The 12,064-nt window shown below is 42.6% G+C and overlaps 1 protein-coding gene and 1 long non-coding RNA gene across 10 annotated transcripts in view; one reads left to right on the top strand and one right to left on the bottom strand.

Annotated features, from left to right (window-relative positions):
- Window positions 1-12,064, top strand: part of LOC122429686 (BOLA class I histocompatibility antigen, alpha chain BL3-7-like) — a 199,148-nt gene that overhangs the window by 113,883 nt on the left and 73,201 nt on the right. The window lies entirely within an intron of this gene.
- The window catches only part of LOC122429693, a 33,452-nt gene that overhangs the window by 3,963 nt on the left and 17,425 nt on the right, over window positions 1-12,064 (bottom strand). The window contains exons 2-3 of one of the 2 annotated variants that reach the window (XR_006266109.1): window positions 11,779-11,871; window positions 8,766-9,981 (exon numbers count right to left, since the gene is read on the bottom strand). This is a non-coding gene — a long non-coding RNA (uncharacterized LOC122429693). Of the gene's footprint in view, window positions 1-8,765; window positions 9,982-11,778; window positions 11,872-12,064 lie in introns of those variants that run through there. The other variant, XR_006266108.1, reaches the window with a different exon arrangement.

The raw sequence follows: 12,064 nt of genomic DNA, 5'->3' as shown, positions 1-12,064 counted from the left end.
TTGCAGGCGAATTCTTTACCAACTGAGCTATCAGGGAAGCCCTTATATGCAGAATACATCATGCAAAATGCTGGGCTGGATGAAGCACCAGCTGGAATCAAGATTGCTGGGAGAAATATCAATAACCACAAATATGCAGATGACAACACCCTTAAGGCAGAAAGCAAAGAGGAACTGAGGAGCTTCTTGATGAGAGTGGAAGAGGAGAGTGAAAAACTTGGCTTAAAACTCAACATTCAGAAAAGATCATGGCATCCAGTCCCATCATTTCATGGGAAATAGGTAGGGAAACATTGGAAACAGTGACAGACTTTATTTTCTTGGGCTCCAAAATCACTGCAGATGGTGACTGCAGCCATGAAATTCAGACACTTGCTCCTTGGAAGAAAAGCTATGACCAACATAGACAGCATATTCCAAAGCAGAGACATTACTTTGCCAACAAAGTTCTGTCTAGTCAACGCTATGGTTTTTCCAGTGACTACTGGAATGTAGGGATGTGAGAGTTGATCCATAAAGAAGGATGAGCACCAGAAAATTGATGCTTTTGAAGTGTGCTGTTGGAGAAGACTCTTGAGAGTCCCTTGGACTGCAAGGAGATCCAACCAGTCCACCCTAAAGGAAATCAGTCCTGAATATTCATTGAAAGGACTGATGCTGAAGGTGAAACTCCAATACTTTGGCCACCTCATGTGAACAACTGACTCATTTGAAAAGGTCCTGATGCTGGGCAAGATTGAAGCCAGGAGGAGAAGGGGACAACAGAGGATGAGATACTTGGATGGCATCACCAACTCAATGGACATGAGTTTGAGCTAACTCCGGGAGTTTGTGTTGGACAGGGAAGCCTGCTGTGCTGCAATCCATGGGCTTGCAAAGAGTCGGATATGACTGAACGACCGAACTGAACTTTTGTATTTCTTTGTATATGCATTTTTATGGGTAAAGTATCCAAAAAATTGATCAATTTACATGTGACCCACACAAATGTCTTTAAAAGTACTAAACACCAAGCTATAATCTCTAGTCCATGAGGAGTAAAACTCCAATAGTCTTAGCAGATCTAATGACATGATAAAAATGCTCATCTTTTTCTTGGCAATTACCAGTCTGGGTCAAGATAAGGTAGTTTACTTGCTTATGCTCACTTTCAATGTCTGTCTGTTTCTTACTGTGAGCTGATAACAAGCATTTCACAAACCAGCACTGGCTCACAGAAGAGATAAAGTATCTTTGGTTTAGGTGGACTTGTATTCTCATAACTACCCTGGTGCCAGAAAAATAGAAGGATTGAAAAAAATAGGCCTTGGAGATTCCGTTTTGAGAAACATGGTTGGCCTGGTTTTAAAGTGTCCTTGTCCAGTGAAAGCAAATAAAAATAATAGATGAAGTATAAAAAGCTTCCATAAGTACAGTACCAAGAGAATCAATGTTTAGGCCAAAATATAAATGTGGGGAATATTTCAGAGGGAGAAGTTGTTTTTATCCTTAAGGCATTAGCCAAATCTGGGGAAAATCTTCCCTTTGGTTTTCTCAAGCTTATGAGCTGTAATAGGAAATGTAACCCAGAGCTTATTCATGTGGGGAGCATAGGTGACATCCCCTCCTTGAAAATTCAGAAACCAAGATTCCTAGCCTCATAGAGGATGTGGAGTTTAGAACCATGGAACCTGCTAGTGGGAATATAAAATGGTGTTGGAAAACAGTCTGGAAGTTCTTCCAAGTTTGAACCTAGTGTTACTCTAGGACTCATAAATTCCATTCCTAGGTATTTACCTTGGAGAAATGAAAATGGTAGTCTACACCACAATGTTTGTAGCTGACATTCATAGCAGCGTTAATCATGATAGCCAATCAGCAGAAATAACTCAGATCTCCATCCCTTCATGAATGAATTAGTAAAAGTGGTACAAACCTGCATTGGAAAATAATTTGAAAATGAAAAAAAGGAAGTACAGATGCCTAATACATGGATGCCTAGCGTGGCTAAACCTTGAATACATTATGCTCTGCTAAAGAAAACAAGAATAAAAGATCATATAATTGTTGGCTTTTATTTATAGGGTTTATAAGCAAACCCCTTTAGACAGAAAGTACCTTAGTGTTTGTCTAGAGATGAGGGAAATGTTGGAGGGAAATGTTGAGGGGAAATAGGGGCTGACTGCCCAGGAATAAATTGGTACCTCAATGCGTGCATGTGTGCTCAGTTGCCCATTCATGTCCAGCTCTTTGGGACCCCTTGGACTGTAGCCTGACAGGCTCTTCTATCCATGGAATTTTCCAGGCAAGCATACTGGAGTGAATTGCCATTTCCTTCTCTGGGGGATCTTCCCAACCCAGGGCTCGAACCCTTGTCTCCTGACTCTCCTGCATTGCAGGCAGATTCCTTACCACTGAGCCACCTGGGAAGTTGGTCCCTGGATAACAATATTCTAAAAATGCTTCTGGGTGATGAAAACCTTTCAAAGTCGATTGTGGCAATGGTCACACCTCTCTGTGAATACGATATAATTGATTCTTTTCAATGGGTAAATTATATTTCAATATTGTTGGGAAGATCCCCTGGAGAAAGGAATGGCTACCCACACCAGTATTCTGGCCTGGAGAATTCCATGGGCTGTATAGTCCATAGGGTCGCAAAGAGTCGGACACGACTGAGCGACGTTCACTTAAAGTTGTTCTAACAAATGCTATGTTGTTGTTGCTCAGTCGCCTAGTCATGTCTGACTCTTTGTGAGCCTGTGGATTGCAGCATGCCAAGCCTCCCTGTCCCTCACCATCTCCTGGAGTTTGCCCAAGTTCATGTTCATTGCATCAGTGATTCCACTCAGTCATCTCATCCTCTGAAGCCCTCTTCTCCTTCTGCCCTCAAGCTTTCCCAACATCAGGGACTTTTCCAATGAGTTGGTTGTTCACATAAGGTGGCCAAAATACTGGAGCTTCAGCTTCAGCATCAGTCCTTCCAATATGTATTCAGAGTTGACTTCCTTTAAGAGTGACTTTTTGATCTCTTTGCTGTCCAGGGGACTCTCAGGAGTCTTCTGCAGCACCACAGTTTGAAAGCATCAATCCTCTGGCGCTCTGCCTTCTTTATGGTCCAGCTCTCACAACCGTACCTGGCCAACGGGAAGACCATAGCCTTAACTATACAGACCTTTGTTGGCAGAGTGACGTCTCTGCTTTTCAACACACTGTCTAGAACTGTCATAGCTTTCCTGCCAAGAAGTAATCGTATCCTGGTTTTATGGATGTAGTCACTATCTGCAGTGATTTTTGAGCCCAAGAAGAGGAAATCTTTCTGTGGAAAGCTCTTAAAGAGATGGGAGTACCAGACCACCTTATCTGTCCCCTGAGAAACCTGTCTGCGGGTCAAGAAGCAACAGTTAGAATGCTGTGTAGAACAACAGAGTGGCTCAGGATTGAGAAAGGAGTATGACAAGGCGACAACAGAGCTTCCCACAGTTTGTTATGATCACAGTCAAAGGCTTTAGTGTAGTCGATGAAACAAATGTAGATGTTTTTCTGAAATTCCCTTGTTTTCTCTGTGATCCAGTGAATGTTGGCAATTTGATGTCTGGTTCCTCTACCTTTTCTAAACCCTGTTTGGACATCTGGAAGTTCTTGATTCACATTATTCTGAGGCCTAGCATGTAAGATTTTAACATGACCTTATTAGTGTGGGTTGTTGTTCCGTTGCTCAGTCATGTCTGTCTCTTTGTGACCCCATGGATTGCAGCACAATAGGCTTCCCTGTCCTTCACCATCTCCTGAAGCTTGTGCAAACTCATATCCACTGAGTTGGTGATCCATCCAACCATCTCATCGTCTGACATCCCCTTCTCCTCCTGACTTCAATGTTGCCCAGCATCAGGGTCTTTTCTAATGAGTCAGCTCTTTGTAGCAGGTGGCCAAAGTATTGGAGCTTCAGCTTCAGCATCAGTCCTTCCAATGAATATTCAGGGTTGATTTCCTTTAGTATTGACTGATGTAATCTCCTTACAGTCCAAGAGACTCTCAAGAGTCTTCTCCAACACCACGGTTTGAAAGCATGAATTCATTGGCACTCAGCCTTCTTTATAGTCCAACTTTCACATCCCTACCTGATTGCTGGAAAAACTATAGCTTTGACTAGACAGACCTTTGTTGGCAAAGTAATGTCTCTGCTTTTTAATATGCTGTTTAGATTGGTCATAGCTTCTCTTCCAAGCAGCAAATATCTTTTAATTTCATGGCTGCAGTCACCAATGCAGTGATATTGGAGCCCAAGAAAATAAAGTCTGTCACTGTTTCCACTGTTTCCCCATCTATCTGTCATGAAGTGATGGGACCAGATGCCATGATCTTAGTTTTTTGAATGTTGAGTTTTAAATCAGCTTTTAACCTTTTCTTTCACCTTCATCACGATGCTCTTTAGTCCCTCTTCACTTTCTGCCATAAGGCTGGTGTCATCTGCATATCTGAGGTTATTGATATTTCTCCCTGCAATCTTGATTCCAGCTTGTGCTTCATCCAGCCTGGAATTTCAGATGATGTACTCTGCATATAAGTTAAATAAGCAGGGTGACAATATACAGCCTTAATGTACTCATTTCCTGATTTGGAATCAATGTCCAATTGTAACTGTTGCTTTTTGGCCTGCATACAGGTTTTGCAGGAGGCAAGTAAGTTGGTCTGATATTCCCATCTCTTTGAGAATTTTCCACAGTTGGTTGTGGTCCACACAGTCAAAGGCTGTAGCATTGTCAATGAAGCACTAGTACATGTTTATCTGAAATTCTCTTGCTTTTCCTATGATCCAACGGATGTTGACACTTTGACCTCTGGTTCCTCTGCCTTTTCTAAATCCAGCCTGAACATCTGCATGGGAGATGAGTGCAACTGTCTGATGGTTTGAATGTTCTTTAGTACTGCTCTTCTTGGGAACTGGGATGAGAATTGACTCTTCCAGTCCTGTGGCCACAGCTGGGTCTACGAGATTTGCTGACATATTGAGTGCAACACTTTGAGAGCATCATCTTTGAGGGTTATGAATAGCTCTCCTGGAACTCCATTGCATCCACTAGCTTTATTGACAGCCGTGCTTCCTAAAGCCTGCTTGACTTCACACTCCAGAAGGTCTGGCTCTGGTCACTGACCACATCATCATGGATATCCAGTTCTTTTTTGTACAGTTCTTCCGTGTATTTCTTTCCATATGTTTTTTATCTCTTTTGCTTCCACTAGGTCTCAACTATTTCTCTCTTTTAATGTGCCCATCTTTGTGGAAAATCTTCCCTTGATATTTCCAATTTTTTTGAAGAGATCTCTAGTCTTTTCCTTTCTGTTGTTTTCCTCTATTTTTAAGTACTGTTCATTGGAGAAGGCCTACTTGTTTCTCCTTGTTATTCTTTGGGACTCTGCATTTAGTTGGGTGTATATTTCCCTTTTTCCCTTGCCTTTCACTTCTTTCTTCAACAATTTGTAAAGAATCCTCAGATAACCTTTTGCCTTCTTGCTTTTCTTTTTCCTTGGGATGGTTTTGTTCACTGCTCCTGTACAGTATACAGACCGTTGTCCCTAGTTCAGGCACACTGTTTACTAGATCTAATCCCTTGAATCTGTTCATCACCTTCACTGCATATTTATAGAGGATTTGATTTAAGTCTTATCTGACTGGCCTAGTGGTTTTCCCGATATCTTTGGTTTAAGCCTGAATTTTGCTATAAGAAGCTGATTATCTGAGCCACAGTCAGCTCCAGGTCTTGTTTTTGCTGACTGTATACAGCTTCTCCATCTTCACCTACAAAGAATATAATCAATTCGATTTCAGTATTGACCATTTGGTGATGTCCATGTGTAACGTTGTCTCTTGTGTTGTTGAAAAGAAAGGTGTTTGCTATAACCAGTGAATTCTCTTGGTAGAATTCAGTTAGCCTTTGCCCTGGTTCATTTTGTACTCCAAGGCCAAACCTGCCTGTTATGCCAGGTGACCCTTGACTTCCTACTTTTGCATTCCAATCCCCAAGGATGAATACATTTTTTTTTGGTGTTAGTTCTAGGAGGTCTTCTAAGTCTTTATAGAACTCATCAACGTCAGCTTCTTCAGTATCAACAGTAGGGCATAGACTTGGATTACCATGATGTTGAATAGCTTGCCTTGGAAACAAACCGAGATCATTCTGTCATTTTTGAGGTTGCTCCCAAGTACTGCATTTCAGACTCTCTTGTTCATAATGAGAACTACTCCATTACTTCTATGGGATTCTTGCCCACAGTAGTAGATACAATGGCCATTTGAATTAAATTTGCCCATTCCCACCCATTTAAGTTCACTGCTTCCTAAGATGTTGATGTTTATTCTTACCATCTCCTGCTTGACCGTGTCCAATTTACCTTGATTCATAGACCTGATATTCCAGGTTCCTAAGCAGTACTGTTCTTTGCAGCATCAGGTTTAATTTTCATCCCCTGACATCCACAACTGAGCATCACTTCCGCTTTGGCCCAGCTGCTTCATTCTTTCTGGGGCTATTAGTAGTTCTGCCCTCTTCCCAGGTAGTATATTGGACACTTTCAAACCTGGGGGACTCATCTTTTGTTGTCCTACCTTTTTGTCTTTTAATACAGTTCGTGAGGTTCTCATGGCAAGTATACTGGGGTGGTTTGCCGTTCCCTCCTCAGTGGATCACATTCTGTCAGAACTCTCCACAGTGACCCATCCGTCTTGGGTGGCCCCACACAGCATGGCTCATAATTCACTTCAAGCCCCTCTGCCACAGCAAGTGCTACGGCTCACGTTAAATGAAGCACTGATGCCTGAACCACCGTGGCAATTGAACAGAAAGTCATGAAAAAACTTAGAGAAGTAGGCATGCTGGTATGAAAACAAAATTGGTAAAAAAAAAAAAAAACCAACCCAAGCAACTATTTCCAAAAGGAAAGTGTTTATCAGGCAATAGGGAATGAACAAGTGAGCAGTATTAACCCTGCTGTCCTGTGTAGGCAGAGCTGATCTAGGAGATAACACTATAGCAGCAGCGGGGATAACAGGATCCCAGAGAGCAGGGGAAGAGGTGACTGCAAGGCAGGAACAAGGACCAAATTTTTGAATTAACCAACGATGTCAGGATGCAAGCAGGATATTCTAACTGTAAGGGGTTTATGGAAATGGTTAATAGATCGTGATGTTTCTAGACGCAAGGTAGATGGACAGGCAACATGAGTGTTGCTTAGTATTATATTAATACATCAAAATGAATGAGTTGAAGGCTGAGGCCAGCTGCCTAATAAAAAGTTACCATCCCTTATCTAGTTTCCAGACCTAAGCCAATTCTCACACCCAGAACTCACTTGCTGAAGAGAACCTAAGTACCCTGAGGACATATCCTGCAATACGGAGCAGTTGTGTTCAACAGTAATTCCCCACATCATACCATGTGGGAGCCGGCCATTGTTCTTATTTCACTCACTGATGAAAGGGAATATCTAGATCCTTATAGGTCTATGAATACAAGCCAGATTTGACCCTGATACCTGCCTGCAATCATGAATCCACAGTATAAGTGAGGTATATGGGGAACAGAAAATAATGTGCATCCTGTCTTACGGCCATATATATCTCACAGTGTCTCTGTATCTATACATTCTCTTGGTGGCAATTTCTCCACCTAGAGTCACAGCTGTAGACATATTTAGAGTTGGCAAGAACCCGCATGTTGATTTTTGTGTGGGTGTGTGTGTCGAGTAAAAAAACTTCTGGTAAGAAAAGTTTAGTGGAAGACCCTGAAAAAGCCTTCAAAGCTCAACCAAGACAGAATATTAAAAGCAATATTGTGTCCTGGGGATAATGAAAGAGGTTAATGTCATCCTCAAAGACTTACAGGATGCAACCGTGGTGATCACATCATATACCAGTTAATTCTCCACTGTGGTTCTTGCAGAAACTGGCACAATAGTTGCCAGTGATATTGAGACAACTGTAACTCTCAACCTGGCTACTTTCTTTTCATTTCCTACCTTTATGTTTCTACCTACAAAGTTCTCTCTTGGAATTCCAAATAACCTGGAAGATTGCACTAGTATTTTTGGAACATAATTTTGATATGGATACCTGTGGAGTAAGTCCCAAAACCTTGGACTTGAACCCTCTACTTATTTAAGTCTCTGCATTCTTACCCTTAGTTCTGTGAGAAGCCACGTGGTCAGATGATCCCAAAGTCATCCTGTTGTTGGCAGATCTAAGGTTTCCCCAGTGTTCCCTCCTCTGGTAGCCATGCCCCTGTATAATACTCACTTTTGGATCATCACCTGGACGAGTGACTCTCTGGTAACAATTAGGAGATTAATAAATGTACATTTTGGGATCACAAGGAAAAAAAAATATGAGTGGCCCATGGATGCACATTATTTTTTTTCCCCCATATGCCTCACTTATGCTGGGGATTCACCTGTCTCAGGACTGGCTGTCCAGGCCAGACTGGGGAAGCAGAGATTCCAGAAGGAGGACAAGTGACCTGCATTCCTTTCCTACCTGAGAAGTTCCTCCTCTAGGTCTCAGCCTCCACAGGCCCTTCCCTCAGACAGGAGGACAAGGAGGAAGAGACCAGCAGGCAAAGATTCTCCTCCTGTCTGGAATGTGAAGGAAACTGTCAGTAAAGAGGACAGGAAGGAAAGTGAAGAGACAAACACCCCAAACAGATACCTGGTGACCAACCCTCCCCAGTCACATCCCATGGCTGGGAAGATGAGGAGGGTGACATCTCCCGTCTCCCTGTGCTGCCCCCCAACTCCCAGCCCAGCTCTCCCTTCTTCCAGCTCACAGTAATGTCCCAGGAGCCAAGGGTGACACTGTAATTACATCTCTGCTCATCTCAGAACAGACCATCATGAGCACACACTCCTGGGAATCCTGTTCTCCAGATATGTATTAACTCACTCTGTGTAGCCGAACCCAAGTAACACTGGTCTCACAGGAAGGAAGCTGGTGTGTGTCTCCCAGGACAGTGAGACAGGGAATTCCAGGAGTGTAGGGCTTCCCTGGTAGCTCAGATGGTAGACAGTCCGCCCCCCAGTGCAGAGAGTCGGGTTCGATCCCTGGGTTGGGAAGATCCCCTGGAGAAGGACATGGAAACCCACTCCAATATTCTTGCCTGGAGAATCCCATGGACGGAGGAGACTGGAAGGCTACAGTCCATGGGGTCACAGAGTCAGACACGACTGAGCAACTAACACCTTAACCTTAGGGCGACCCTGCAGCATGAGGTTGTCCAGGCATCCAGGTCCCTGTGAACTTTCCTCTCTGCTCTCCCTGGGACGCCGCTCTTGTTGGCATGACCAGAGGACCTAAGACCACATTCATGGTTTGCCAGCAACCAGGGAAAGCAGGGAAGGAGGAAAAGTTTCTTCCCTTGAAGATCAAAACTCAAAAATTTGTATGTGCTTCATCATATTGGCCAGAAACTAACCACGAGGACAAGTAGCCTCAGAAACATTGGAGAATGAGTATATTTTACATTTGGGTGACTTTATCTAGAAAAAAATTCTATTATTATGGAAGATGGAGGATTTCTCCTATACTTAAAAGTTTAAAATCAGCAGTGGAGAATCATTATTATCAGTATCTTAAAATGAACTAGATTTCTATTTTAAAAATAGAATAATCTCAGAATATATTGCTAATTGATAAGAAAGTTGTAGATAGAATGTGTGGAAAATACCACCTTATCAAATGGACTCTCTGTCTAGAATACTATATAAACTGTAACACTTACCTTGTCCAGGGAGAGAATGTGGAAAGATTTTGGATAGGATGGAGGAGTAAATTACTTTTCACTGTAACCCTTTATGTCATATGAACTTTTTAGACTTTATGCATGTATGAGTCAGTTGAAGAAAACCCCACACTGATTTGCTAATCATTTGTTATGTGGTTACTAGATGTCAGGCTCTGTACTGGGTCTCAGTGAGTGACACACCAAGGGAATCACAGCCGGGTAGAATGACCTGTAAATGCAACATAGTTTATAATTAGTTGTTGGGAAACAGCTTCCAGAGGGAGGGAACTGATGAAGAACCTACTGTGTCAGGAGCGGCGCCCCCTGCTGGGGACATGAAGAAAACTGGGGTCTGTGCTCTGGTGACCTAAACTCCTCACCCTGATGAGGAGCAGTGCCAGTCCATGACTTCCCTGACCCCCTGCTAATCTCTGTTGTCCTTGTGTGGGAAGTGAGCTGAGGGGTAGAGAGAGGACCTTGGCCCACGTGGTCCAAAACTTACTGTGACCCCCGGTCTCAGGGCTGGTGTGTGGGGGTCGGGTGTGCTCTGGAGGGTCAGTGGTGACAAAGCAGGGAGGGCTGAGGCAAGACCGTGCTGAGCAGCTTCGACTCCAGAGACCAAGACGCCAGAACTGACGGTTTGTCTGTAACCAGCCCGATGCCAGGACGGTCCTGAAGGCAGCAGGTGAATGGATCCAGCACAAGTAAGCCAGGACCAGGACAAGGAGGGGAGACTCTGTGTGACCTTCTCCTCCAGGTAAGAGCCTCTTCAGAGACTCTCCTCACCTTTTTCTTCTTCTGTCAGTGTGCTGGTGGGGGGAAGGGGGCAGTTTCTAATACTTCCATGTTTCACAGTTTTTAAATCTTGTGATTAGATGAGTTTGCCACCAATTCACTATTTTGGACTTCATTGAGGCTTTCTTTGTTGTATGTTGTGAATTTCTGGACAGTTTCAAACATTCAAACTGAAGCTACATTCTCTCTGTCCTTGGAATAGAATTTGATATATGTCCACGAGGTTTTCCTTAGTAATTACGTTATTTAGGTATTTTGTATTGATACTGATTTTTTTACTTTTTGATATGTCATAGACTAGAAAAAAGTCACCCAAAGTTTCCTTTTAGCAATGAGTTTTTGCCCATTTTTCTTCTATTCTCCTAGTAAGAATACACTATGGGCAAGAATTCATTGCTAAAAGGAAGCTATATAAACTTAATGTATATATATATATACATATATATATATAAGGTCTTTCCAGGTGGCTCTAGTAGTAAAGAACCCACCTGGCAATGTAGAAGACATAGAGACGCAGGGTCGATCCCTGGGTCAGGAAGAGTCCTCCTCCCTGGAGGAGGGCATGTGAACCCACTCCAGTATTCTTGCTTGGAGAATCCCACGGACAGAAGAGCCTGGTAGGCTACCGTTGACAGGGTGGCAAAGAGTAACAGGACTGAAGCGACTTTGCATGCACTCATATTGCTTTTTATATTTTGATGTTTCATCCCTGTATGATCCTTAAGATCAGTTCCATCTTAATTGATGATTATAATCTTTAGTACCATAAAATAGCCTCTGTTTCATTAATAATTTTTTGCCTTGAATCTAATCCTGTTTGATATTAAGATCAAAATCTCAGACTTTTTTCATTATGAATTTAGTTTATATATCTGCCCAGCTATACCTCAATTTTAAATTTAATGCTTTTAAAAATGTATATTTAAAGCTTAGTTTTAATTTGTCTAGTTCTTATCCTCAGGTAATTTCTTTAGAGCTTGTAGTATCATCAGCATGTTTCAAAGACTTTCAAAGGAGGAGAATGGCTTACTTTCTTTTTGAATACTGTCCATAAATGACACATTGGTGGGTAGAGAATCCTTGGATCATGACCCTTTCTTCAGAACTCTATATTCTACCCTTTGACTCTGACCTTGAAACTGACCACTTGGAAAACCATCTTTTCCTCTCTGTGACTTTGGTCTATTAGTGCCCGTGTGCATGTGCAGGTGGTGATGGTGGGAAATCATACCTTTCTCTCAGGAGTCCTCAGTGTGACGTCATTATCTCTAGATACCCCGAAAGAAGTTCCGGATTGAAAAGCCAATCAGTCCTGCAATCAAAACTAGGACAGAAGAATTTTCAGATATACTTCTTTCTGTCTACGGCCATACCACCCTGAACGCGCCCGATCTCGTCTGATCTTGGAAGCTAAGCAGGGTCAGGCCTGGTTAGTACTTGGATGGGAGATATACTTCTTTCTTCAGAGAAAGGACCCAGAATTCAATCACAAAGGAGGGGATTCTGAACCTAGAAGC

Source organism: Cervus canadensis, chromosome 28 (assembly GCF_019320065.1).
Source record: "Cervus canadensis isolate Bull #8, Minnesota chromosome 28, ASM1932006v1, whole genome shotgun sequence".
Taxonomy (NCBI): domain Eukaryota; kingdom Metazoa; phylum Chordata; class Mammalia; order Artiodactyla; family Cervidae; genus Cervus; species Cervus canadensis.
This window is presented reverse-complemented; position numbering and strand designations above follow the sequence as displayed.